General features: G+C 46.5%; 7 non-coding genes and 4 pseudogenes across 7 annotated transcripts; all 11 read right to left on the bottom strand.

Annotated features, from left to right (window-relative positions):
• Positions 1 to 1692: 1692 nt before the first annotated feature.
• LOC142253500 (U2 spliceosomal RNA) lies at positions 1693 to 1870 on the bottom strand (annotated as a pseudogene).
• Positions 1871 to 8114: 6244 nt separating this feature from the next.
• On the bottom strand, positions 8115 to 8305 carry LOC142252435 (U2 spliceosomal RNA). The gene has a single exon (XR_012725812.1). It is a non-coding gene; the product is annotated as a U2 spliceosomal RNA (small nuclear RNA).
• A 1117-nt stretch (positions 8306 to 9422) lies between these two features.
• LOC142252434 (U2 spliceosomal RNA) lies at positions 9423 to 9613 on the bottom strand. The gene has a single exon (XR_012725811.1). It is a non-coding gene; the product is annotated as a U2 spliceosomal RNA (small nuclear RNA).
• A 1117-nt stretch (positions 9614 to 10730) lies between these two features.
• LOC142253494 (U2 spliceosomal RNA) lies at positions 10731 to 10935 on the bottom strand (annotated as a pseudogene).
• A 1293-nt stretch (positions 10936 to 12228) lies between these two features.
• On the bottom strand, positions 12229 to 12419 carry LOC142252432 (U2 spliceosomal RNA). The gene has a single exon (XR_012725809.1). It is a non-coding gene; the product is annotated as a U2 spliceosomal RNA (small nuclear RNA).
• A 1117-nt stretch (positions 12420 to 13536) lies between these two features.
• LOC142253374 (U2 spliceosomal RNA) lies at positions 13537 to 13720 on the bottom strand. Its single transcript, XR_012726669.1, has one exon. It is a non-coding gene; the product is annotated as a U2 spliceosomal RNA (small nuclear RNA).
• A 6386-nt stretch (positions 13721 to 20106) lies between these two features.
• Positions 20107 to 20299, bottom strand: LOC142253061 (U2 spliceosomal RNA). Its single transcript, XR_012726383.1, has one exon. It is a non-coding gene; the product is annotated as a U2 spliceosomal RNA (small nuclear RNA).
• A 688-nt stretch (positions 20300 to 20987) lies between these two features.
• LOC142253631 (U2 spliceosomal RNA) lies at positions 20988 to 21114 on the bottom strand (annotated as a pseudogene).
• Positions 21115 to 22231: 1117 nt separating this feature from the next.
• On the bottom strand, positions 22232 to 22422 carry LOC142252430 (U2 spliceosomal RNA). The gene has a single exon (XR_012725808.1). It is a non-coding gene; the product is annotated as a U2 spliceosomal RNA (small nuclear RNA).
• Positions 22423 to 23539: 1117 nt separating this feature from the next.
• LOC142253142 (U2 spliceosomal RNA) lies at positions 23540 to 23735 on the bottom strand. The gene has a single exon (XR_012726460.1). It is a non-coding gene; the product is annotated as a U2 spliceosomal RNA (small nuclear RNA).
• A 592-nt stretch (positions 23736 to 24327) lies between these two features.
• LOC142253619 (U2 spliceosomal RNA) lies at positions 24328 to 24485 on the bottom strand (annotated as a pseudogene).
• Between the last annotated feature and the right edge of the window lie 127 nt (positions 24486 to 24612).

Genomic DNA, 24612 nt, shown 5'->3' with positions numbered 1-24612 from the left:
GCTCCTCCGGCCCAGATTGCAGTCGGGGAGCGGGTAACCGGAGGGAATCCACCGATACCACCAGACCACACAGGTGCAAGGAAGAGAGAAGTCACCGTCACCTACCGGGAGTGCAGGTGCAGCCGTCTGTGGGACCGTCCTACCAGCCGTTGGTTTACCGTACAAACTGTGTCCGTGTCAGGCTGAGTGAGTACCATAGTGCCGCAAGGCACAGCGCTGCCCCCGCGTCCCTGCGCCCTCCAGGCCCTACACTTTACACCTCTCCACCGGGCCCCGGGATCACCAACCCCTACCCACGGAGGGGCAACACAACACCTGGCTGCTCCCATCACCATCCCCGGGACCCCCACACCGAGCAGCGGTGGTGCAATCACCACAACCGTGGGTGGCGTCACGAACTATAACCCCAACAATCAACCCCCCTTTCACTCACGGGCGAGGAGTGCCGCTCGAGACACCCCGGGATCCGGCCCGCAGCTCGAGCCACCAGGAGCAACTGCCGGACCCGAGCAGAAGGGGTGAGCGCGGTGTGCTGACACCCTCCTCCCCGCCCGCGACAATACAAAAAGGACAGACAGGACAGGACAGGTCGCCTGACTTCCCGTCACTGCCACCCTTTGCCATCCTTACCCGTAGAAAGCCCTTTCATCATCCCCAAACCCTAATCTTTTCCCTTTCCTTCCCAGCCCCCAAACCCTGCCCTCTGTACCCTTCTCACCACCTGCATCCCTTCTCCTGTCATCCCCCTACCACCCGGAAAAAAAACGGCTTGCCCCCTCCTGCCACTAGCCCACCCTCCCACCCAAAGAACAAGTTGTGCTGTGCAGCTTGTTTTCTAGGCAGCAGCGCTATTGTGATGTCAGCGGGGGCATTGTGACAAGCCGCCAGTGTTCCGTCTCTTCATGTTGTGCACAGTTCAAACGGAAAATACATCAACAGGCAGACTACAGAAAAGCTTACTAACAAAGGTTAGAGGGGGGCTTTCTCAGAGGGCTTTTTACAGTTTGTCTATTCCCAATTAGCCGTTTAAGTATACTTAATGAAAGTAGTAATTCTTTCATAGGCCGCCCCATTCTTAGTATTTGACGTTCCTTATATTGCGGTATCAGGCTTCGCAGCAGGTTGCAAACATTCATCACCCATGACTGTCCCCAATTGGGTTCAGAATCTAAATGTCTATCATGACCTCTCTTTTAGACTGTCCAAGAGCAAGCAAACTCTTCCTCCAGGAGGGGGAGCCAACAGATCACTAAAGACATCATCATTGCTCAAAGAAAACACCAAAAACCAATGCATGATAGGAATAAACAGGTAACTTTATTTGGAGTGGAAGCGGAGAGATCGCACCAGATGCCAATTCTAGATCTTCTCACACCTGTGGTCACTGCAGCAGAAGCTGAATCCACTTTGTCCAAAAGGGATCTATTCCATTCAATTGCAAATGATCTAGATAAGACGGAGAACAAGATACTGCACGGGACATAGCCGAGTTGGTCAGGTTGAGTGGTGATGAGTTTGCTATTTGGATGAATAAAGCAAGTAAAAAGTGTGAAAGATAAAAAAAAGGAGGAAGTGTGAAAAGTGAATGGGCCAAATTGAGGTGCATATGAAGTTGTATGCTTTCTTTCAATTCACTAATCGGGCTAATATGAATCAGGTGAATTGAGTTCTGCTTTTGGAAACTGGGTTAAGAAGGGGTGCACCGGTCCTGGAGGTACTGCAATACCAGGTCAATGCGTGGAGTGGACAGAGCAAGCTCTTTTTCCATCTCCCTGTTCTAAAAATCCATTTAATATATGGTCCCCAGATAGGGGACGTATCAGATATTAAACTGATAAGAACAGATTTTTTTTTTTTTTTTTTAAACCATTCAGGTTGCGTAATCATCCAGAATCAGAAGTGTCACCTCAGAGAGGTTTCACAACTTAACCGGATGCAACGTAAACTCATCCTCATGGCAATTTTATTTCAAAAGAGTGATAAAAATGTGTATAACACACCCATAGCCATAAATCAGTAACCAAAAGCAGAAAAGTATAAACCATTACACCCAGTGTTTCCATTTCAGAAATTTCCATTCACCCTCAGCATCCATACCTCTTTCACCATCCCATTTATAGCAGAAATACAGTTTGTCCAAAACCATCCTGACACAATCATTCACTTCAAGATTCTCATTCCTATATACATACAAATTCCTGGTATTCCACAGAACTTCCTTCACACATGCCAGAAACAACCAAAACACTCGTTCTTTCCTCGTGCTCAAGCTACACAGACCAAACATAACCATTTTAGCTGTTAAAGCTCTTACACCCGTCAACTCCCAACACAACTTACCCAAATTACTCCATACGTCCTTTGCATGTCCACAAGACCAGAAAACATGTTCCACATCCTCAGTATCACCACATCCAGTCCTTGGGCACCTCTCTGAGGGTACCAATCCCCTCTTCTTCTGAACAGATCTTACCGGCAGCACACCATGCCAAGACATCCATAACAGATCTTTCTGTTTGTTAGAGATTTCATACTTTTTCAGTTTTTCCCATACTTCCTCATACTCAGCAGATTTCAAACCACTGATACCACATGCAAAACCGTACACACACAACCTTTTTATCTCCTTTTTCTCCTTCATGAACTGACTCACAGTAAACTTCTCAAGTCTGAACTTCTTCACAAACAGCTCAACAAACAGGTACCACTCAGGACAAATGAAGGCAAAAGGTTTCCTCAGATCCTTCACAGTCCACTTCAGCCTTCCTAGCATAGAACCTGCTTGATACTTCAACATACAAGAGGCTTTAGTATCTTTAGAAAAAACCTCACAGAAAAAAGCCACATAGTTTATACCAATAAAAACCTCCAAGTTTGGAAAATCCAAACCACCATGCTTTTTCTTTTTCATCAATATCTCCCGTTTCGCCCTTTCCATGCCACATCCCCACAAAAACAAGAAAAGCACCCGATTTATCTTTTTCAAAGCCACAGTTGATGGAGGAAAAACCAAAGCAATATAAAGTATCATAGGCAAAATGATACTCTTCACAATCAAGACCTTCCCTGTAAAGGACAAATCCCTCAACCTCCAGAACTCCAATTTTTTAGCTATTTTACCCCCTAACTCCTCCCAACTTTCCTTACCTTTCAGCTCTTCATCAAAATCCATACCTAAGATCCTAACACTGGAACTGACACACTCCATCTGATCATCCTGTAAAACACGTGGCAGACCAAAACCTTTCATCTTACTTTTGGCCCAATTAATTTTAAAGGCAGAAGCCACGCAAAACAAATTAACCAGAAGCTTGACTCTCGACACGTCACAGACATTCTCACAGAGAATACAAATGTCATCCATATAGCCTAAAGCTTTAACATGTTTTCCTCCACTACCCGGAACCAATAGACCTTTAACCACTTTATCCTTCCTAATAGATTGTAACAACGGCTCTATAGCACAAATAAACAAAATGGGTGACAGAGGGCACCCCTGCCGAACCCCAGAAAATATCTCAAAGCTATCAGTAAAAAAGCCATTCACCTGAATCTTACTTCTAGCCCCTTCATAGAGCCCATACAATAAACTAACCAAATGCTCCGGAAAGCCCATTTTCCTCAACACACAAAACAAATACACATGCGCCACCCTATCAAATGCCTTCTCAAAATCAAGCACACATACAATCACCCCCTTCTTCCTCGCCATACAATCCCCAATCATATCTCTCACTAACATCACATTTTCATGAATCCTCCTCTTAGGAACCGCACACCCCTGATCCTCCATAATAACATGTGAGATTACCTCCCTCATGCGATTGGCTAAAAGCTTGGCAAATATTTTATAATCCACATTCAGTAGCGTGATCGGACGCCAATTACCCACCACTCGCCTGTCACCTTTCTTAAACAGCAATACCACCACTCCTTGCTTCATACTGTCCGTCATCCTGCAACCAGAAAACAAACACTTCATAATAGACACCACATCCTTCCCAACAATATCCCAATACTTACTATAGAACTCCCAAGGGATCCCATCACCCCCTGGAGACTTGTTTTTAGCAGACTTAAAAATCACCTCCTTCACTTCATCCTCTGTAATGTCACTCAGCAAAAAAGGAAACTCAGATTCAGGTACAAAGTTGTCAATCACATTCAGAACCTCCTCATCCTCCCCCAGATCGCAGTCCTTCACTCCATACAGGGACTTATAATAGTCAGCCACTACACCGATCACATCCTTCCCATGCACCTCACTACCATTCTCATCCAACATTACATTCATCTCTCGCCCACCCCCACACATCTTCTTAAAGAAGAAACTGGTACACTTCTCATTCTTCTCTCTCACCTCAATTTTAGATCTCAGAATAATTTTCCTGCCCTCCTCCCCAAACCACTCTTTCATCTCACGTTTAGCTTTCTCCAGCTCATACTTTACATCCAGACCCAGAGATTTGCATTTATGCAGGTAGGAAATCCTCCTATTCTGCCACTTGTACAGATTTCTCCTCTTTCTGGCTTTCCTGTACCCAGCTTTCCTGAAAAACACACTGATTCTCACTTTCACCCAATCCCACCATAACAATAAATTTGGAAACCCTTTTTTCCTTGCAGCCCACCATGCATACTGCCTTACAAAATCCTTCTTCACCCTTTCATCCTGCAACAGACTGACATTCATTTTCCACACACCACGTCCATAAAACAAATTAGCAATTTCAAAACTCCCCACCAGACACTCATGATCAGAGAAAACAACCCTTTCTTGCGAATAATTAACACATTTTACCCCAGTGGAAGAAAAGAAAAAATAGTCCAAACGGGACTCGGTCTGACCATCATCTGCATGGTAGGTAAAGGGTCCTGGCTTGGAATCCACAGCGTCCTTTAACGAAAACTCTGAAATTAAACGATTCCATAAATTTCCGGTCACGTCCACCTTGGACTCGTATGAACCGGCTCTGCCCCTTTTGTCCAGGATGCAGTTTAAATCACCAACAACAAAAATAGGAATTTTACCATGCAGAAAAAAACGCAATTTCTCAAAAAGAGCGAGTCTCTGATTTTTATCAGCAGGGGCATAGATATTAATAAGCTTAAATTCCCACCCCCTATAACATAAAATAACACACACACATCTACCCTCTTCTACAATTACAGTTTGCTTTATCCTAATGTCCTTATTTTGAATCAAAACCCCCACCCCATCATTCTTATTTATAGCAGAAAATGACCACACCGCCTCCCCAAAACCCCACTCACTCTTCTTAGGTTCCCTATTCAGACCACATTCCTGCACACACACCACATCACAATTTTTTGAAGATAAGAAATCAAGCACACACGCACGCTTATATGACGACTGAAACACCCTCACATTCTGAGAGGCAATATTCAGTTGCAAAGCCATGCTGAAAAATTAAACAAAGGAAAAAAGCATCAAAACAGAAAGCATTCAAGTCCCACTGGCAAAGTGGATAACATCTGCTAACCCTGCCACATCTTCATTAGATAGGAAGCATTGGCCTGGAGATATAGGGTCTTCAATGACCCCTGAAAGAGAAGTAGTGCTGGCATTGGAGTCTGGACTTAGAACCTCAAAGGGGTTTTGGGAGTAGAAATCAACTTTCTCCCGTGGCCCCGTCTTCAGCCTCTTCACTGGTCTCTTGTCTTTTCTCTTAGAGACCACCTTGTGGAAGCAGGCCACTAGCTCAGCAGGGGAATACTTGCTGTTACCTGCAGCGTCCTCGTCGGATGATGACATGGCGATTTCCCCAGGGGCAGACAGGTCAGCAGTACTGGTGTCCATGTCAGGGCTGCTCAGCTGGGGGAAGTCAGTGCTGATTGCAGCATTCCCCTGAGCAGCCTCTGGAGTCTCAGCCACCTCACATAGCACAGGTGCAGAATCAGCGGAGGCCTGCAGCACCTGCAAATCACCAGTGACCTCCTGCAGAGCACTACACTCCCCAACAGACACAGGCTCAGCAATAGCAGGAGCAGGCGGAGGATGGGAATCCCCCACTGCAGCAGGCATTACAGGCTCCATTCCAATTCCTGCAGGTTTTTCAACAATTTTTGCAGGTTGAATGTTTGCACGGACATTAAATCTAGCCTGTTTCCTGTCAAAATTTCTCCTCTCCAGAACGTACTGATCCCCAAGGGTCGGGCAGGACTTACATGTATGATCCCCATCCCCACACAGGTCACATACAGGGGGGGAGGGGCAGTTGGCAGCCTCATGCCCTGCTTTCTTGCAGTTTCTGCAGGTAAGTCCCTGCTGGCAATTTTCTTTAATGTGTCCATATCGGAAACAACTCCGGCAAAAGGATGGTTGCCCAGGGTAATGGAGAAACCCCCTATTCCCACCAATTGAAAAATTGGCCGGGGGGTGCATGATACCTCCAACACCCTCTGGGTCAGGTCTAAAACGTACCCAAAATTTAATATTTCCATTGAATACATTAAAGACATTTCTCTGGGGAATGCCACCTTTCACAGAGGAGCAGTATCTTGCCAAAAAGGCCTTTACCATGGTGGTCTCAGTAAATGGATTATACATATGAACAGTCAGGGGTCTCTCCACTGCAGAAAATAAAGGAGTAACAGAAATGTACCTCATATACTCATGCTTATGGTGCCTCTGCAGGTCTTGGTAAAAATTCAGACAGTCTTCCTCATGGTAAAATGAAATGTCATACTGACCAGTAGATGGAAACTCCTGCATACAAAACACTTTATCCAGCTCAATGCCGCCCAGCTCCATGATCACGCTCTCCACTATATGTCCTAACTGTAGGGAATTCTTCTTCTCCACCGAGACAGTCAGACGAACCGTGTTCTTTATAGCTGCCATTATAAGAAATATGCCCAAGGCACACGATCGCAGTCTTCACAGCGTCGGAAGTCGCCTTCCACGTAAAAGCCCACAGGCCAGACCCAGCAAGGTTTCCCTCACTGGATCTTAGCCAAAAGGCCGAGAAGCGATAACCAGAATTGGTTTGGGCCTCGAGTGGCACCCTGGCCTATGCCGGACACATCTTAGGGAGAGAGAGCGAGAGGGAGACAAACCCACGCCTACACAAGACATTTTGTCACCCAAGCCAACCCTTGAAAAGGCTGCTTTGCAGAGCAAAAACAAGAAGAATGGTGCGTTTTGCAGCCGCCGCCCACTGCAATGAATCTGAATAACTCCTCCTTTAGGGCGCAAGCAACTCCCCTCCCCCTTGCAGTCTTTCCAATTCACGATACAAAAAGACGGACAGGACAGGTTGCCTGACTTTCCGTCACTGCCACCCTTTGCCATCCTTACCCGTAGAAAGCCCTTTCATCATCCCCAAACCCTAATCTTTTCCCTTTCCTTCCCAGCCCCCAAACCCTGCCCTCTGTACCTTTCTCACCACCCGCTTCCCTTCTCCTGTCATCCCCCTACCACCCGGGAAAAAAAGAGATTGCCCCCTCCTTCCACTAGCCCACCCTCCCACCCAAAGAACAACTTCTTCTGCGCAGCTTGTTTTCTAGGCAGCAGCGCTATTGTGATGTCATCGGGGGGCATTGTGACAAGCCGCCAGTGTTCCGTCTCTTCATGTTGTGCACTGTTCAAACCGAAAATACATCAACAGGCAGGCTACAGAAAAGCTTACTAACAAAGGTTAGAGAGGGGCTTTCTCAGAGGGCTTTTTACAGTTTGTCTATTCCCAATTAGCCGGTTTAGTATACTTAATGAAAGTACTAATTCTTTCATAGGCCGCCCATTCTTAGTATTTGACGTTCAGGTAACAACAGGTAACTTTATTTGGAGTGGAAGCAGAGAGATAACACCAGATGCCAATTGTAGATCCTCTCACACCTGTGGTCACTGCAGCATCTGACTCCTCTTTGTCCAAAAGGGATCTATTCCATTCAATTACACATGATCTAGATTAGACTGACAACAAGATACTGCACGGGACATAGCAGAGTTGGTGAAGTTGAGTGGTGATGAGTTTGCTATTTGGATGAATAAAGCAAGTAAAAAGTGTGTTAGATAAAAATTCATTTCAATTCGCTAATCGGGCTAATATGAATCAGGTGAATCGAGTTCTGCTTTTGGAAACTGGGTTAAGAAGGGGTGCACCGTTCCTGGAGGTACTGCAATACCAGGTCAATGCGTGGAGTGGACAGAGCAAGCTCTTTTTCCATCTCCCTGTTCTAAAAATCCATTTAATATATGGTCCCCAGATAGGGGACGTATCAGATATTAAACTGATAAGAACAGATACTACACTTGATCTTAGCCAAAAGGCCGAGAAGCGATAACCAGAATTGGTTTGGGCCTCGAGTGGCACCCTGGCCTATGCCGGACACATCTTAGGGAGAGAGAGCGAGAGGGAGACAAACCCACGCCTACACAAGACATTTTGTCACCCAAGCCAACCCTTGAAAAGGCTGCTTTGCAGAGCAAAAACAAGAAGAATGGTGCGTTTTGCAGCCGCCGCCCACTGCAATGAATCTGAATAACTCCTCCTTTAGGGCGCAAGCAACTCCCCTCCCCCTTGCAGTCTTTCCAATTCACGATACAAAAAGACGGACAGGACAGGTTGCCTGACTTTCCGTCACTGCCACCCTTTGCCATCCTTACCCGTAGAAAGCCCTTTCATCATCCCCAAACCCTAATCTTTTCCCTTTCCTTCCCAGCCCCCAAACCCTGCCCTCTGTACCTTTCTCACCACCCGCTTCCCTTCTCCTGTCATCCCCCTACCACCCGGGAAAAAAAGAGATTGCCCCCTCCTTCCACTAGCCCACCCTCCCACCCAAAGAACAACTTCTTCTGCGCAGCTTGTTTTCTAGGCAGCAGCGCTATTGTGATGTCATCGGGGGGCATTGTGACAAGCCGCCAGTGTTCCGTCTCTTCATGTTGTGCACTGTTCAAACCGAAAATACATCAACAGGCAGGCTACAGAAAAGCTTACTAACAAAGGTTAGAGAGGGGCTTTCTCAGAGGGCTTTTTACAGTTTGTCTATTCCCAATTAGCCGGTTTAGTATACTTAATGAAAGTACTAATTCTTTCATAGGCCGCCCATTCTTAGTATTTGACGTTCAGGTAACAACAGGTAACTTTATTTGGAGTGGAAGCAGAGAGATAACACCAGATGCCAATTGTAGATCCTCTCACACCTGTGGTCACTGCAGCATCTGACTCCACTTTGTCCAAAAGGGATCTATTCCATTCAATTACACATGATCTAGATTAGACTGACAACAAGATACTGCACGGGACATAGCAGAGTTGGTGAAGTTGAGTGGTGATGAGTTTGCTATTTGGATGAATAAAGCAAGTAAAAAGTGTGTTAGATAAAAATTCATTTCAATTCGCTAATCGGGCTAATATGAATCAGGTGAATCGAGTTCTGCTTTTGGAAACTGGGTTAAGAAGGGGTGCACCGTTCCTGGAGGTACTGCAATACCAGGTCAATGCGTGGAGTGGACAGAGCAAGCTCTTTTTCCATCTCCCTGTTCTAAAAATCCATTTAATATATGGTCCCCAGATAGGGGACGTATCAGATATTAAACTGATAAGAACAGATACTACACTTGATCTTAGCCAAAAGGCCGAGAAGCGATAACCAGAATTGGTTTGGGCCTCGAGTGGCACCCTGGCCTATGCCGGACACATCTTAGGGAGAGAGAGCGAGAGGGAGACAAACCCACGCCTACACAAGACATTTTGTCACCCAAGCCAACCCTTGAAAAGGCTGCTTTGCAGAGCAAAAACAAGAAGAATGGTGCGTTTTGCAGCCGCCGCCCACTGCAATGAATCTGAATAACTCCTCCTTTAGGGCGCAAGCAACTCCCCTCCCCCTTGCAGTCTTTCCAATTCACGATACAAAAAGACGGACAGGACAGGTTGCCTGACTTTCCGTCACTGCCACCCTTTGCCATCCTTACCCGTAGAAAGCCCTTTCATCATCCCCAAACCCTAATCTTTTCCCTTTCCTTCCCAGCCCCCAAACCCTGCCCTCTGTACCTTTCTCACCACCCGCTTCCCTTCTCCTGTCATCCCCCTACCACCCGGGAAAAAAAGAGATTGCCCCCTCCTTCCACTAGCCCACCCTCCCACCCAAAGAACAACTTCTTCTGCGCAGCTTGTTTTCTAGGCAGCAGCGCTATTGTGATGTCATCGGGGGGCATTGTGACAAGCCGCCAGTGTTCCGTCTCTTCATGTTGTGCACTGTTCAAACCGAAAATACATCAACAGGCAGGCTACAGAAAAGCTTACTAACAAAGGTTAGAGAGGGGCTTTCTCAGAGGGCTTTTTACAGTTTGTCTATTCCCAATTAGCCGGTTTAGTATACTTAATGAAAGTACTAATTCTTTCATAGGCCGCCCATTCTTAGTATTTGACGTTCAGGTAACAACAGGTAACTTTATTTGGAGTGGAAGCAGAGAGATAACACCAGATGCCAATTGTAGATCCTCTCACACCTGTGGTCACTGCAGCATCTGACTCCACTTTGTCCAAAAGGGATCTATTCCATTCAATTACACATGATCTAGATTAGACTGACAACAAGATACTGCACGGGACATAGCAGAGTTGGTGAAGTTGAGTGGTGATGAGTTTGCTATTTGGATGAATAAAGCAAGTAAAAAGTGTGTTAGATAAAAATTCATTTCAATTCGCTAATCGGGCTAATATGAATCAGGTGAATCGAGTTCTGCTTTTGGAAACTGGGTTAAGAAGGGGTGCACCGTTCCTGGAGGTACTGCAATACCAGGTCAATGCGTGGAGTGGACAGAGCAAGCTCTTTTTCCATCTCCCTGTTCTAAAAATCCATTTAATATATGGTCCCCAGATAGGGGACGTATCAGATATTAAACTGATAAGAACAGATTTTTTTTTTTTTTTTTTTTTTTTTTTTTTGAAGGATGAGTTTGAAAATAATAAAGTGACCGCCTCTCGTTGCCCAGGTAACTGTCCGTCACAAGAGGGCTATGACATCCTACGATGCACACTCCCCCAAGGCCAGCAGTTGTGCAATACCCTGGCACCTTTCAGCACCAACTTAGGTAGTACCCTCCCAAACTACACTTGATCTTAGCCAAAAGGCCGAGAAGCGATAACCAGAATTGGTTTGGGCCTCGAGTGGCACCCTGGCCTATGCCGGACACATCTTAGGGAGAGAGAGCGAGAGGGAGACAAACCCACGCCTACACAAGACATTTTGTCACCCAAGCCAACCCTTGAAAAGGCTGCTTTGCAGAGCAAAAACAAGAAGAATGGTGCGTTTTGCAGCCGCCGCCCACTGCAATGAATCTGAATAACTCCTCCTTTAGGGCGCAAGCAACTCCCCTCCCCCTTGCAGTCTTTCCAATTCACGATACAAAAAGACGGACAGGACAGGTTGCCTGACTTTCCGTCACTGCCACCCTTTGCCATCCTTACCCGTAGAAAGCCCTTTCATCATCCCCAAACCCTAATCTTTTCCCTTTCCTTCCCAGCCCCCAAACCCTGCCCTCTGTACCTTTCTCACCACCCGCTTCCCTTCTCCTGTCATCCCCCTACCACCCGGGAAAAAAAGAGATTGCCCCCTCCTTCCACTAGCCCACCCTCCCACCCAAAGAACAACTTCTTCTGCGCAGCTTGTTTTCTAGGCAGCAGCGCTATTGTGATGTCATCGGGGGGCATTGTGACAAGCCGCCAGTGTTCCGTCTCTTCATGTTGTGCACTGTTCAAACCGAAAATACATCAACAGGCAGGCTACAGAAAAGCTTACTAACAAAGGTTAGAGAGGGGCTTTCTCAGAGGGCTTTTTACAGTTTGTCTATTCCCAATTAGCCGGTTTAGTATACTTAATGAAAGTACTAATTCTTTCATAGGCCGCCCATTCTTAGTATTTGACGTTCAGGTAACAACAGGTAACTTTATTTGGAGTGGAAGCAGAGAGATAACACCAGATGCCAATTGTAGATCCTCTCACACCTGTGGTCACTGCAGCATCTGACTCCACTTTGTCCAAAAGGGATCTATTCCATTCAATTACACATGATCTAGATTAGACTGACAACAAGATACTGCACGGGACATAGCAGAGTTGGTGAAGTTGAGTGGTGATGAGTTTGCTATTTGGATGAATAAAGCAAGTAAAAAGTGTGTTAGATAAAAATTCATTTCAATTCGCTAATCGGGCTAATATGAATCAGGTGAATCGAGTTCTGCTTTTGGAAACTGGGTTAAGAAGGGGTGCACCGTTCCTGGAGGTACTGCAATACCAGGTCAATGCGTGGAGTGGACAGAGCAAGCTCTTTTTCCATCTCCCTGTTCTAAAAATCCATTTAATATATGGTCCCCAGATAGGGGACGTATCAGATATTAAACTGATAAGAACAGATACTACACTTGATCTTAGCCAAAAGGCCGAGAAGCGATAACCAGAATTGGTTTGGGCCTCGAGTGGCACCCTGGCCTATGCCGGACACATCTTAGGGAGAGAGAGCGAGAGGGAGACAAACCCACGCCTACACAAGACATTTTGTCACCCAAGCCAACCCTTGAAAAGGCTGCTTTGCAGAGCAAAAACAAGAAGAATGGTGCGTTTTGCAGCCGCCGCCCACTGCAATGAATCTGAATAACTCCTCCTTTAGGGCGCAAGCAACTCCCCTCCCCCTTGCAGTCTTTCCAATTCACGATACAAAAAGACGGACAGGACAGGTTGCCTGACTTTCCGTCACTGCCACCCTTTGCCATCCTTACCCGTAGAAAGCCCTTTCATCATCCCCAAACCCTAATCTTTTCCCTTTCCTTCCCAGCCCCCAAACCCTGCCCTCTGTACCTTTCTCACCACCCGCTTCCCTTCTCCTGTCATCCCCCTACCACCCGGGAAAAAAAGAGATTGCCCCCTCCTTCCACTAGCCCACCCTCCCACCCAAAGAACAACTTCTTCTGCGCAGCTTGTTTTCTAGGCAGCAGCGCTATTGTGATGTCATCGGGGGGCATTGTGACAAGCCGCCAGTGTTCCGTCTCTTCATGTTGTGCACTGTTCAAACCGAAAATACATCAACAGGCAGGCTACAGAAAAGCTTACTAACAAAGGTTAGAGAGGGGCTTTCTCAGAGGGCTTTTTACAGTTTGTCTATTCCCAATTAGCCGGTTTAGTATACTTAATGAAAGTACTAATTCTTTCATAGGCCGCCCATTCTTAGTATTTGACGTTCAGGTAACAACAGGTAACTTTATTTGGAGTGGAAGCAGAGAGATAACACCAGATGCCAATTGTAGATCCTCTCACACCTGTGGTCACTGCAGCATCTGACTCCACTTTGTCCAAAAGGGATCTATTCCATTCAATTACACATGATCTAGATTAGACTGACAACAAGATACTGCACGGGACATAGCAGAGTTGGTGAAGTTGAGTGGTGATGAGTTTGCTATTTGGATGAATAAAGCAAGTAAAAAGTGTGTTAGATAAAAATTCATTTCAATTCGCTAATCGGGCTAATATGAATCAGGTGAATCGAGTTCTGCTTTTGGAAACTGGGTTAAGAAGGGGTGCACCGTTCCTGGAGGTACTGCAATACCAGGTCAATGCGTGGAGTGGACAGAGCAAGCTCTTTTTCCATCTCCCTGTTCTAAAAATCCATTTAATATATGGTCCCCAGATAGGGGACGTATCAGATATTAAACTGATAAGAACAGATCACGTTTCAAACAAGCTTTATTGAACAAATAGATAAGAAAACATCACAAAAACCATAAACTCTTTTCTCATAGTAAACACATCAGAAATCCATTAAAAGACAATTCATAAGAAACAGTACATTAAAAGGACATGTAAAAACAAGGAATAAAACCAATCATAAAAACATGTATGAATTCCACATTTGGAGACACCATAGTTTCTTGGCTTCCTCCGCACCTAATATCTTACAATCTCTTAAGTAATAGGTGTACATGTCACACAACGCGATTCCTATGCAATCTTTTACAGAAATAAAATCATGGTTAAAAAGCAGGATGTTTCTACATTTCCATAAAGCGTGTTTAAAGCAATTCATCATCAACCAGGCCACTTGCGCTTGGGCCATGGTTGGACATTTAATAAAACCATATAAAATCACATCACAATTAAAATCCTCTATCCCACTGACCCACTTCAGGAGGGTGCCAACAGCCTGCCACAGCTCTTGCGCGTATGGGCAGTGCCAGAACAGGTGGAACACAGTCTCTTCCCTCGCACATCTGTCTCTCGGGCATCTTGCACTGGCCACCAAGCCTCTGTGGTGCTGGAACGCTCTGGTGGGGAGGCATTGGTGAGCGATTGACCAGGCAAGATCCTTTTGCACATTGCTCAGGGCTGGACACGAGACATTGTTCCACACCAACTGGCACCTAGAGGAAGAGAAGTTGGAGACATCCTCCAATACCTCATGACCCTTACAGGCTGCCGTTAACTTTTTCTGGTTAGACAACACCTCCCGGTCTACGTGGGTCAGGTCATATTCAGTGATAATGGTGTTCAGAATCTCATAATGTTTTGGGGGACGTAATAAAACAGGACGGTTAACCAACAAATCCACCTGCAATCTCTTAAAAACATAGCCCGTACTATACCTTAAAAAACAAGTAAAAGCCCCAGCATTATTCAAACTTTTGTAACAAAACACAAAAAATTTTATTAATAAAAACAACTTTAGGTCAGGGAGTCCCTTGCCACCATTCCTTTTACTCTTACATACAGTTATTCTCCTTAATTTTTCCATTTTGGAGTTCCACAGAAAATAAAAGATGGGTTTCATTAGTCTTTTAAAGTATAGGGAATTTGGAGGAAACACCATCGCTGCGTACAAAATGATGGGGAGCAGGATCATTTTTATGATTAGAATCTTCCCCTCCATAGTGAGTTTTCTTATCTGCCATAATGATATTTTTTGACTCAATCTTGTGAGAACCAGGTCCCAGTTCTTACACCCATCATTTTGCTCATCAAAGTGGATCCCCAAAATTTTAATCCCATCATTTTGGACCGGTATCTTTGGTGGCTCGGGCTCCCATTGACCTACAATAAAACAATCACATTTTTCTTTATTTAATTTAAAACCGGATCCAGCACTAAAAATCTCAGTATCCAGCACTGCTCTGTTTATGGCAGCAGAGCTGGTACAATATACAGACACATCATCCATGTATGCTAACGCTTTTACCTGGGCGCCCCCACCTCCGGGAACAGGGATCCCCCTAACCACCTTGTCCTCACGTAAACGGCACAAGAGTGGTTCTATAGCACAAACAAACAGTAAGGGGGACATGGGGCAACCCTGTTTTACCCCGGATCGGAGGGCGACCTCTTTTGTTAAAAAACCATTTATTAAAATCTGCGCGTACGTGTCATTGTATAAAAGCTTAATTTTATCAATAAAACCAACAGGAAACCCCATCTTTTTTAAAACACTAAAAAGATAAAAGTGTGATACCCTGTCAAAAGCTTTTTTAAAATCAAGGGATAAAATGGCTATAGGCTGCTTGCGATCTTTCTGGTACCAGATCAGGTCCCGTATAAGGTTAAGATGCTCCCAGATGGACCGTCCGGGGATACCGCAGACCTGATCTGGATGAATCACACTTTTAATAACACTTTTAATACGGCTACTTAAAATTTTAGCCAATATCTTATAATCAGTATTTAAAAGAGAGATAGGCCTCCAGTTTTCTAAGTTTGCCTTATCTCCTTTTTTAAAGATCAGGGTAATCACACATTTCTTCCAAGAATAGGGTATAAAATTGTCTTTAAAAACCTCATTAAAAACTCCCATAAGATCATCTTTAATAACATCCCAGAAAACATGATAAAACTCTATGGGGAGACCGTCTGACCCTGGAGTTTTACCTTTTTGAAAATCTTTTAGGGCTCCCTCCACCTCCCCCATGTTTATTCCCTCAGACAGGAGGTCCTGGTCCTCGGTGGATAAAAAGAGGGATAAAAAATTCAAATTATCATTAAAACAAGACTGATCAATGTGTTTGAGGTTAAAAAGGTTGCTAAAAAAGTTAAAAGCCTCCTCTAGCATTCCCTTTGATGATGTCTGACCTCCCAACTCTCGTATCAAATTCTTCCTCTCCCCCACTTTTTTAAAAAAATATCTAGAGCATGTCTCATCTTCTTCCAAATGTTTTACCCGAGAATTAAATATTATCTCTTTTCCTTTTTGGTCAAGAAAGTTCTGGATCTCAATTTTTAATTTGGCAATGTCCTCCTCCGCCCCAGGGACTCCCCACCCTTTTAACTTATGGAGAGTCTCCAATCTAACATTGAGATCCCTGAAACACCTTCTCTTTTCCCGGGCCCGCCTCCTACCCACAGTGACAAAGAAATTCCGTATGCGACATTTGACTCCATCCCACCAATTAGACATGGATTGCTCTGGACATTTCTTACTCCTCCATATTTTATATTTAGCAATAAATGCAGCCCGGGTTTCCTCATCCTGTAATAATAATGTATTTAGTTTCCAGGAGCGTTTGCCCACTTTCTCCTCATCTGCATATTCTAAATCTGCATATATGAGGGCGTGGTCTGAAAAAATATTTGTCATGAGTCCGGCTGATTTAGGGGTAAAAGAATCTGAGGAGGGAAGAATAAAATCAATACGGGAAGATACAGTACCATTACTCCATGTGTACCCTGGGTCAGACGGGTGAATTTTTTTCCAGGCATCCTGCAACTTAAAATCAGATAAAATATGCTTGACTTGACATGAGGTTTTGTCTGGTTTTCTGGTATTGTCACCACCTCCTCTCCCCTCTCCCAACATCACACAGTTAAAATCCCCTCCCACCACCACAGGGGATGGACCTGTTAAAAACAACTGCATGTCATTAAAAAGGGAGGAGCGTTCATTTTTTTCAGGGGGAGCATAAATATTAATAAAACGACAAGTAAAACCATTAAAAACTGCATGTGTTAACAAAGCACGGCCTGGAGAAATTTCTGTGACAGATAAAATCTTAACATCTTTGTTTTTAAATAAAATCCCCACTCCAGCAGCCTTATTCATGTTAGACCCCGACCAGACAGAGGGCCCTAAGGTCCAGTCTTTTTTAATGTCAGAGTATGTAAGGTCATGGCCAATGGCGCATTCCTGTAAGAAAAAAATGTCAAAGTTCAAGGTCATTAGCCATGCAAACAGGGCCACTCTTCTGATCGGGCTTTTTAAGCTCCTCACATTCAGTGAGGCTATTTTGATGTCCGCCATTAAATGTTTATGTTAAGACCAGAACTTTCAGAGTCCGAGAGATGGGAACAATCAAATATAGATGGAACAGTGTTCATACTACCGGTATCATCGGAGTCAGAGTCCACACATTCTGGGTCCACATTTGACCCTATCGGGCTGTTGGCTGGAATGGACACATGAGGACCCATCCGCCTCTTTTTCATTTCCTGGTCCCTCTCATTTCGGCCTCTTTTTGCGCAGGTGCTCAGGTCCATCTGGTCCCCCTGCCCAAGGGGTACTATGTCCAAAGTGTCCTGGTCATCCGGAGGTGGTCCCTGCACATCAGGGTGGACATCTGGCTGGACGTCTTGGATAACATCACAGAGAGCATCTGGCTTGTCCTCATGGTGGTCAACAGAGTGGTCATCAGGGGGGACATCCGTCTGGACACCTGGTTGGTCTGCAAGAACGCTGTCATCCCTCTCCGACACGGTCCCGGACTGGGCCTCCATCGTGGATTCAGGAACTACCGAGCAGCCTGGCTGACTCGGCCTTCCCCCAGAACCGCTCCGGGGGGATCCCAACTCCCCGCCAGGTGTAACCTGGCAACCTGCAGGAGTGGGTGATGACTCAGCATTACAGGGGGGAGCTGAGTCAGTAGCGCTTACCACAACCGGGTCGGGTCTCCTTCGTCCAATAAGCACATCTGCAAAGCTGGCGACTAGGGACCCCGTCTTGGCCATACCCGCATGGGAAGGCACTCCTGCGGAACTTGCCGCAGGTGTCTGGGGACCCCCGGACCGCCTAGGCCGTAACGGACAGCTGTTAAATAGATGGGTACACAGACCGCATCCGCTGCAGATCTTATCACTTGTGCAATCTTTAGAGGTATGACCCCATTGACCACAGTTATGGCACTCACTAACTTTTTCGTTCTTGCACTCATGCTGCAAGTGACCAAGACCGCCACACTTCCGACATCTGCGAGGTTGCCCATTGTAGAATAGGTATCCAATGTTTTTTCCCAGCACTACCGTGGAGGGGGGGTGTACATGGCCCTCTGAACTCTCTGGGTCCGGGTTAAATCGCACCAAAAACCGGCGTTTGCCATTCCAAATCTCGTTAATGGTGTGCACATTCCCCACAAAGCGAACAGAGGTGCAGAAACGCCTAAGGTACAACTCAATGTCGTGCTCACTGACATACGGGTTGTACATGTACACCACCACAGGGGTCTCGCCTTCACTATACAGGTAAGTGAAAACCACCCCCTCCAATAGCTGGTCATGGATCGCACCCTTCACTCGCCCTTGGAAAGTGCTACAGGCAGTCTTGGTCCTCAACGTCAGGATGTACGTGCACTGCCCCCTCTCCTGCAGACAGTACACATCCTCTTTCCTTACGCCCAAGAGGTCTCGCAACAGACGGTTGTAGAACGCCTCTCCATTTCCACAACCAAAGTGGTCTTTCGGAACCTCGATTTTCACCGAGTTTTGAAGCTGGCCGGAGCCAGAAGTAAATTGCTGAATGCACGGCATTGTACCAGCAATAACTTGACAAAAAGCCTACCGTTTCTCACGGGCTCGGCCTTTCGCCGGGGGATCACCGCTCGTTGCCCGAGGACTAATCCGGCTCCCTAATAGCAGCAGGGGGGTGAAGTCCCACCGTGAGGTGAGACGATCCCCCCAGGCCAAGGAGCCGGGTACCTCGAGCACCTTCCAGCCAAAACCAAGCACAAAACCGTGAAGCTCTGCACCTGATCTCAGCCAAAAGGCCGAGAAGCGATAACCAGAATTGGTTTGGGCCTCGAGTGGCACCCTGGCCTATGCCGGACACATCTTAGGGAGAGAGAGCGAGAGGGAGACAAACCCACGCCTACACAAGACATTTTGTCACCCAAGCCAACCCTTGAAAAGGCTGCTTTGCAGAGCAAAAACAAGAAGAATGGTGCGTTTTGCAGCCGCCGCCCACTGCAATGAATCTGAATAACTCCTCCTTTAGGGCGCAAGCAACTCCCCTCCCCCTTGCAGTCTTTCCAATTCACGATACAAAAAGACGGACAGGACAGGTTGCCTGACTTTCCGTCACTGCCACCCTTTGCCATCCTTACCCGTAGAAAGCCCTTTCATCATCCCCAAACCCTAATCTTTTCCCTTTCCTTCCCAGCCCCCAAACCCTGCCCTCTGTACCTTTCTCACCACCCGCTTCCCTTCTCCTGTCATCCCCCTACCACCCGGGAAAAAAAGAGATTGCCCCCTCCTTCCACTAGCCCACCCTCCCACCCAAAGAACAACTTCTTCTGCGCAGCTTGTTTTCTAGGCAGCAGCGCTATTGTGATGTCATCGGGGGGCATTGTGACAAGCCGCCAGTGTTCCGTCTCTTCATGTTGTGCACTGTTCAAACCGAAAATACATCAACAGGCAGGCTACAGAAAAGCTTACTAACAAAGGTTAGAGAGGGGCTTTCTCAGAGGGCTTTTTACAGTTTGTCTATTCCCAATTAGCCGGTTTAGTATACTTAATGAAAGTACTAATTCTTTCATAGGCCGCCCATTCTTAGTATTTGACGTTCAGGTAACAACAGGTAACTTTATTTGGAGTGGAAGCAGAGAGATAACACCAGATGCCAATTGTAGATCCTCTCACACCTGTGGTCACTGCAGCATCTGACTCCACTTTGTCCAAAAGGGATCTATTCCATTCAATTACACATGATCTAGATTAGACTGACAACAAGATACTGCACGGGACATAGCAGAGTTGGTGAAGTTGAGTGGTGATGAGTTTGCTATTTGGATGAATAAAGCAAGTAAAAAGTGTGTTAGATAAAAATTCATTTCAATTCGCTAATCGGGCTAATATGAATCAGGTGAATCGAGTTCTGCTTTTGGAAACTGGGTTAAGAAGGGGTGCACCGTTCCTGGAGGTACTGCAATACCAGGTCAATGCGTGGAGTGGACAGAGCAAGCTCTTTTTCCATCTCCCTGTTCTAAAAATCCATTTAATATATGGTCCCCAGATAGGGGACGTATCAGATATTAAACTGATAAGAACAGATTTTTGATTTAATGAAGCTTTCCAAAGCACCGCAAAAAATGCATGACCGAAGTCACACCAAAAACAGTGCAAAGGCTAGGATTCGTGTGGACCCCTCCGTGAGGAGAGGGTCCCCAAAAATCAACCCCGTCCCTCCGAGCCAGAAGGCCACAGCAAGGGTCAGGGATCTTCGGTGCTCCCCCAAGCCGAAGCCTGGTTGAGCCTTGTCGTTGCTCCCAGCGTCCACCCAGGCATCTTACCCAAGTGGAGTAGAGAGCTACTAGTTGTTGGTTTCGCAGCCGAAACTGCCCGGACCGTCAACCGGTGTTGGTTTCTCAGCCCAAGGCTAACCGGACCTCCAACCGGGTGTTGGTTTCTCAGCCGAAGCTGACCCGGACCTCCAACCGGGTGTTGGTTTCTCAGCCGAAGCTGACCCAGACCTCCAACCGGGTGTTGGTTTCTCAGACGAAGCTGACCCGGACCTCCAACCGGGTGTTGGTTTCTCAGCCCAAAGCTGAACGGACCTCCGACCATGATTATAAAAATTTCCCTTCCTAGCCAGAAGGCCGGGATAGAGCAATATGCTCAGAAAGTATGAAAGGGCAAGGTACGGTGTGCTACAGAGCCCAAGGCTCGCCGGGGTCCCAAGCCAGCAAGCTCAGACTCACTCCAGGGTCGTCAATCCTGGGGCACATTGCACCATAGCCCCCACACTTACTCAGTCTAATAGCCTCGATCCTGGTAGGGCCATGTTTTCCTCTAGATGAATATACTATACATCAAGAGTACTAGCAAGCGCAACCTTCCAGTGTGCATTGCATCTGCCGAGCCTCACAGATACTACACTTGATCTTAGCCAAAAGGCCGAGAAGCGATAACCAGAATTGGTTTGGGCCTCGAGTGGCACCCTGGCCTATGCCGGACACATCTTAGGGAGAGAGAGCGAGAGGGAGACAAACCCACGCCTACACAAGACATTTTGTCACCCAAGCCAACCCTTGAAAAGGCTGCTTTGCAGAGCAAAAACAAGAAGAATGGTGCGTTTTGCAGCCGCCGCCCACTGCAATGAATCTGAATAACTCCTCCTTTAGGGCGCAAGCAACTCCCCTCCCCCTTGCAGTCTTTCCAATTCACGATACAAAAAGACGGACAGGACAGGTTGCCTGACTTTCCGTCACTGCCACCCTTTGCCATCCTTACCCGTAGAAAGCCCTTTCATCATCCCCAAACCCTAATCTTTTCCCTTTCCTTCCCAGCCCCCAAACCCTGCCCTCTGTACCTTTCTCACCACCCGCTTCCCTTCTCCTGTCATCCCCCTACCACCCGGGAAAAAAAGAGATTGCCCCCTCCTTCCACTAGCCCACCCTCCCACCCAAAGAACAACTTCTTCTGCGCAGCTTGTTTTCTAGGCAGCAGCGCTATTGTGATGTCATCGGGGGGCATTGTGACAAGCCGCCAGTGTTCCGTCTCTTCATGTTGTGCACTGTTCAAACCGAAAATACATCAACAGGCAGGCTACAGAAAAGCTTACTAACAAAGGTTAGAGAGGGGCTTTCTCAGAGGGCTTTTTACAGTTTGTCTATTCCCAATTAGCCGGTTTAGTATACTTAATGAAAGTACTAATTCTTTCATAGGCCGCCCATTCTTAGTATTTGACGTTCAGGTAACAACAGGTAACTTTATTTGGAGTGGAAGCAGAGAGATAACACCAGATGCCAATTGTAGATCCTCTCACACCTGTGGTCACTGCAGCATCTGACTCCACTTTGTCCAAAAGGGATCTATTCCATTCAATTACACATGATCTAGATTAGACTGACAACAAGATACTGCACGGGACATAGCAGAGTTGGTGAAGTTGAGTGGTGATGAGTTTGCTATTTGGATGAATAAAGCAAGTAAAAAGTGTGTTAGATAAAAATTCATTTCAATTCGCTAATCGGGCTAATATGAATCAGGTGAATCGAGTTCTGCTTTTGGAAACTGGGTTAAGAAGGGGTGCACCGTTCCTGGAGGTACTGCAATACCAGGTCAATGCGTGGAGTGGACAGAGCAAGCTCTTTTTCCATCTCCCTGTTCTAAAAATCCATTTAATATATGGTCCCCAGATAGGGGACGTATCAGATATTAAACTGATAAGAACAGATACTACACTTGATCTTAGCCAAAAGGCCGAGAAGCGATAACCAGAATTGGTTTGGGCCTCGAGTGGCACCCTGGCCTATGCCGGACACATCTTAGGGAGAGAGAGCGAGAGGGAGACAAACCCACGCCTACACAAGACATTTTGTCACCCAAGCCAACCCTTGAAAAGGCTGCTTTGCAGAGCAAAAACAAGAAGAATGGTGCGTTTTGCAGCCGCCGCCCACTGCAATGAATCTGAATAACTCCTCCTTTAGGGCGCAAGCAACTCCCCTCCCCCTTGCAGTCTTTCCAATTCACGATACAAAAAGACGGACAGGACAGGTTGCCTGACTTTCCGTCACTGCCACCCTTTGCCATCCTTACCCGTAGAAAGCCCTTTCATCATCCCCAAACCCTAATCTTTTCCCTTTCCTTCCCAGCCCCCAAACCCTGCCCTCTGTACCTTTCTCACCACCCGCTTCCCTTCTCCTGTCATCCCCCTACCACCCGGGAAAAAAAGAGATTGCCCCCTCCTTCCACTAGCCCACCCTCCCACCCAAAGAACAACTTCTTCTGCGCAGCTTGTTTTCTAGGCAGCAGCGCTATTGTGATGTCATCGGGGGGCATTGTGACAAGCCGCCAGTGTTCCGTCTCTTCATGTTGTGCACTGTTCAAACCGAAAATACATCAACAGGCAGGCTACAGAAAAGCTTACTAACAAAGGTTAGAGAGGGGCTTTCTCAGAGGGCTTTTTACAGTTTGTCTATTCCCAATTAGCCGGTTTAGTATACTTAATGAAAGTACTAATTCTTTCATAGGCCGCCCATTCTTAGTATTTGACGTTCAGGTAACAACAGGTAACTTTATTTGGAGTGGAAGCAGAGAGATAACACCAGATGCCAATTGTAGATCCTCTCACACCTGTGGTCACTGCAGCATCTGACTCCACTTTGTCCAAAAGGGATCTATTCCATTCAATTACACATGATCTAGATTAGACTGACAACAAGATACTGCACGGGACATAGCAGAGTTGGTGAAGTTGAGTGGTGATGAGTTTGCTATTTGGATGAATAAAGCAAGTAAAAAGTGTGTTAGATAAAAATTCATTTCAATTCGCTAATCGGGCTAATATGAATCAGGTGAATCGAGTTCTGCTTTTGGAAACTGGGTTAAGAAGGGGTGCACCGTTCCTGGAGGTACTGCAATACCAGGTCAATGCGTGGAGTGGACAGAGCAAGCTCTTTTTCCATCTCCCTGTTCTAAAAATCCATTTAATATATGGTCCCCAGATAGGGGACGTATCAGATATTAAACTGATAAGAACAGATTTTTGATTTAATGAAGCTTTCCAAAGCACCGCAAAAATGCATGACCGAAGTCACACCAAAAACAGTGCAAAGGCTAGGATTCGTGTGGACCCCTCCGTGAGAAGAGGATCCCCAAAAATCAACCCCGTCCCTCCGAGCCAGAAGGCCACAGCGAGGGTCAGGGATCTTCGGTGCTCCCCCAAGCCGAAGCCTGGTTGAGCCTTGTTGTTGCTCCCAGCGTCCACCGACGCATCTTACCCAAGTGGAGTAGGGAGCTACTAGTCGTTGGTTTCGCAGCCGAGACTGCCCGGACCGTCAACCGGTGTTGGTTTCTCAGCCCAAGGCTGACCGGACCTCCAACCGGGTGTTGGTTTCTCAGCCCAAAGCTGACCGGACCTCCGACCGGGATTATAAAAATTTCCCTTCTTAGCCAGAAGGCCGGGATAGGGCAATATGCTTGGAAAGTATGAATAGGCAAGGCGCGGCGTGCGACAGAGTCTGAGGCTTACCAGGGTCCCAACCTAGCAAGTTCAGACTCCCTCCAGGGTGTCCATTCCTGGGGCACATTGCACCATAACCCCCACACTTACTCAGTCTAATAGCCTCGATCCTGGTAGGGCTATGGTTTCCTCTAGATGGATATACTATCCTCCCAAAGTACTAACAAGCGCAACCTTCCAGTGTGCATTGCATCATTGTACTAAGGTGGCCGGAGCCTTAAACCACCTTTTCGAACGATACTACACTTGATCTTAGCCAAAAGGCCGAGAAGCGATACTACACTTGATCTTAGCCAAAAGGCCGAGAAGCGATAACCAGAATTGGTTTGGGCCTCGAGTGGCACCCTGGCCTATGCCGGACACATCTTAGGGAGAGAGAGCGAGAGGGAGACAAACCCACGCCTACACAAGACATTTTGTCACCCAAGCCAACCCTTGAA

Source organism: Anomaloglossus baeobatrachus, chromosome 9 (genome assembly GCF_048569485.1).
Source record: "Anomaloglossus baeobatrachus isolate aAnoBae1 chromosome 9, aAnoBae1.hap1, whole genome shotgun sequence".
NCBI lineage: Eukaryota > Metazoa > Chordata > Amphibia > Anura > Aromobatidae > Anomaloglossus > Anomaloglossus baeobatrachus.
The sequence above is the reverse complement of the archived record's forward strand: the minus strand, read 5'-3'. Positions and strand labels throughout refer to the sequence as shown.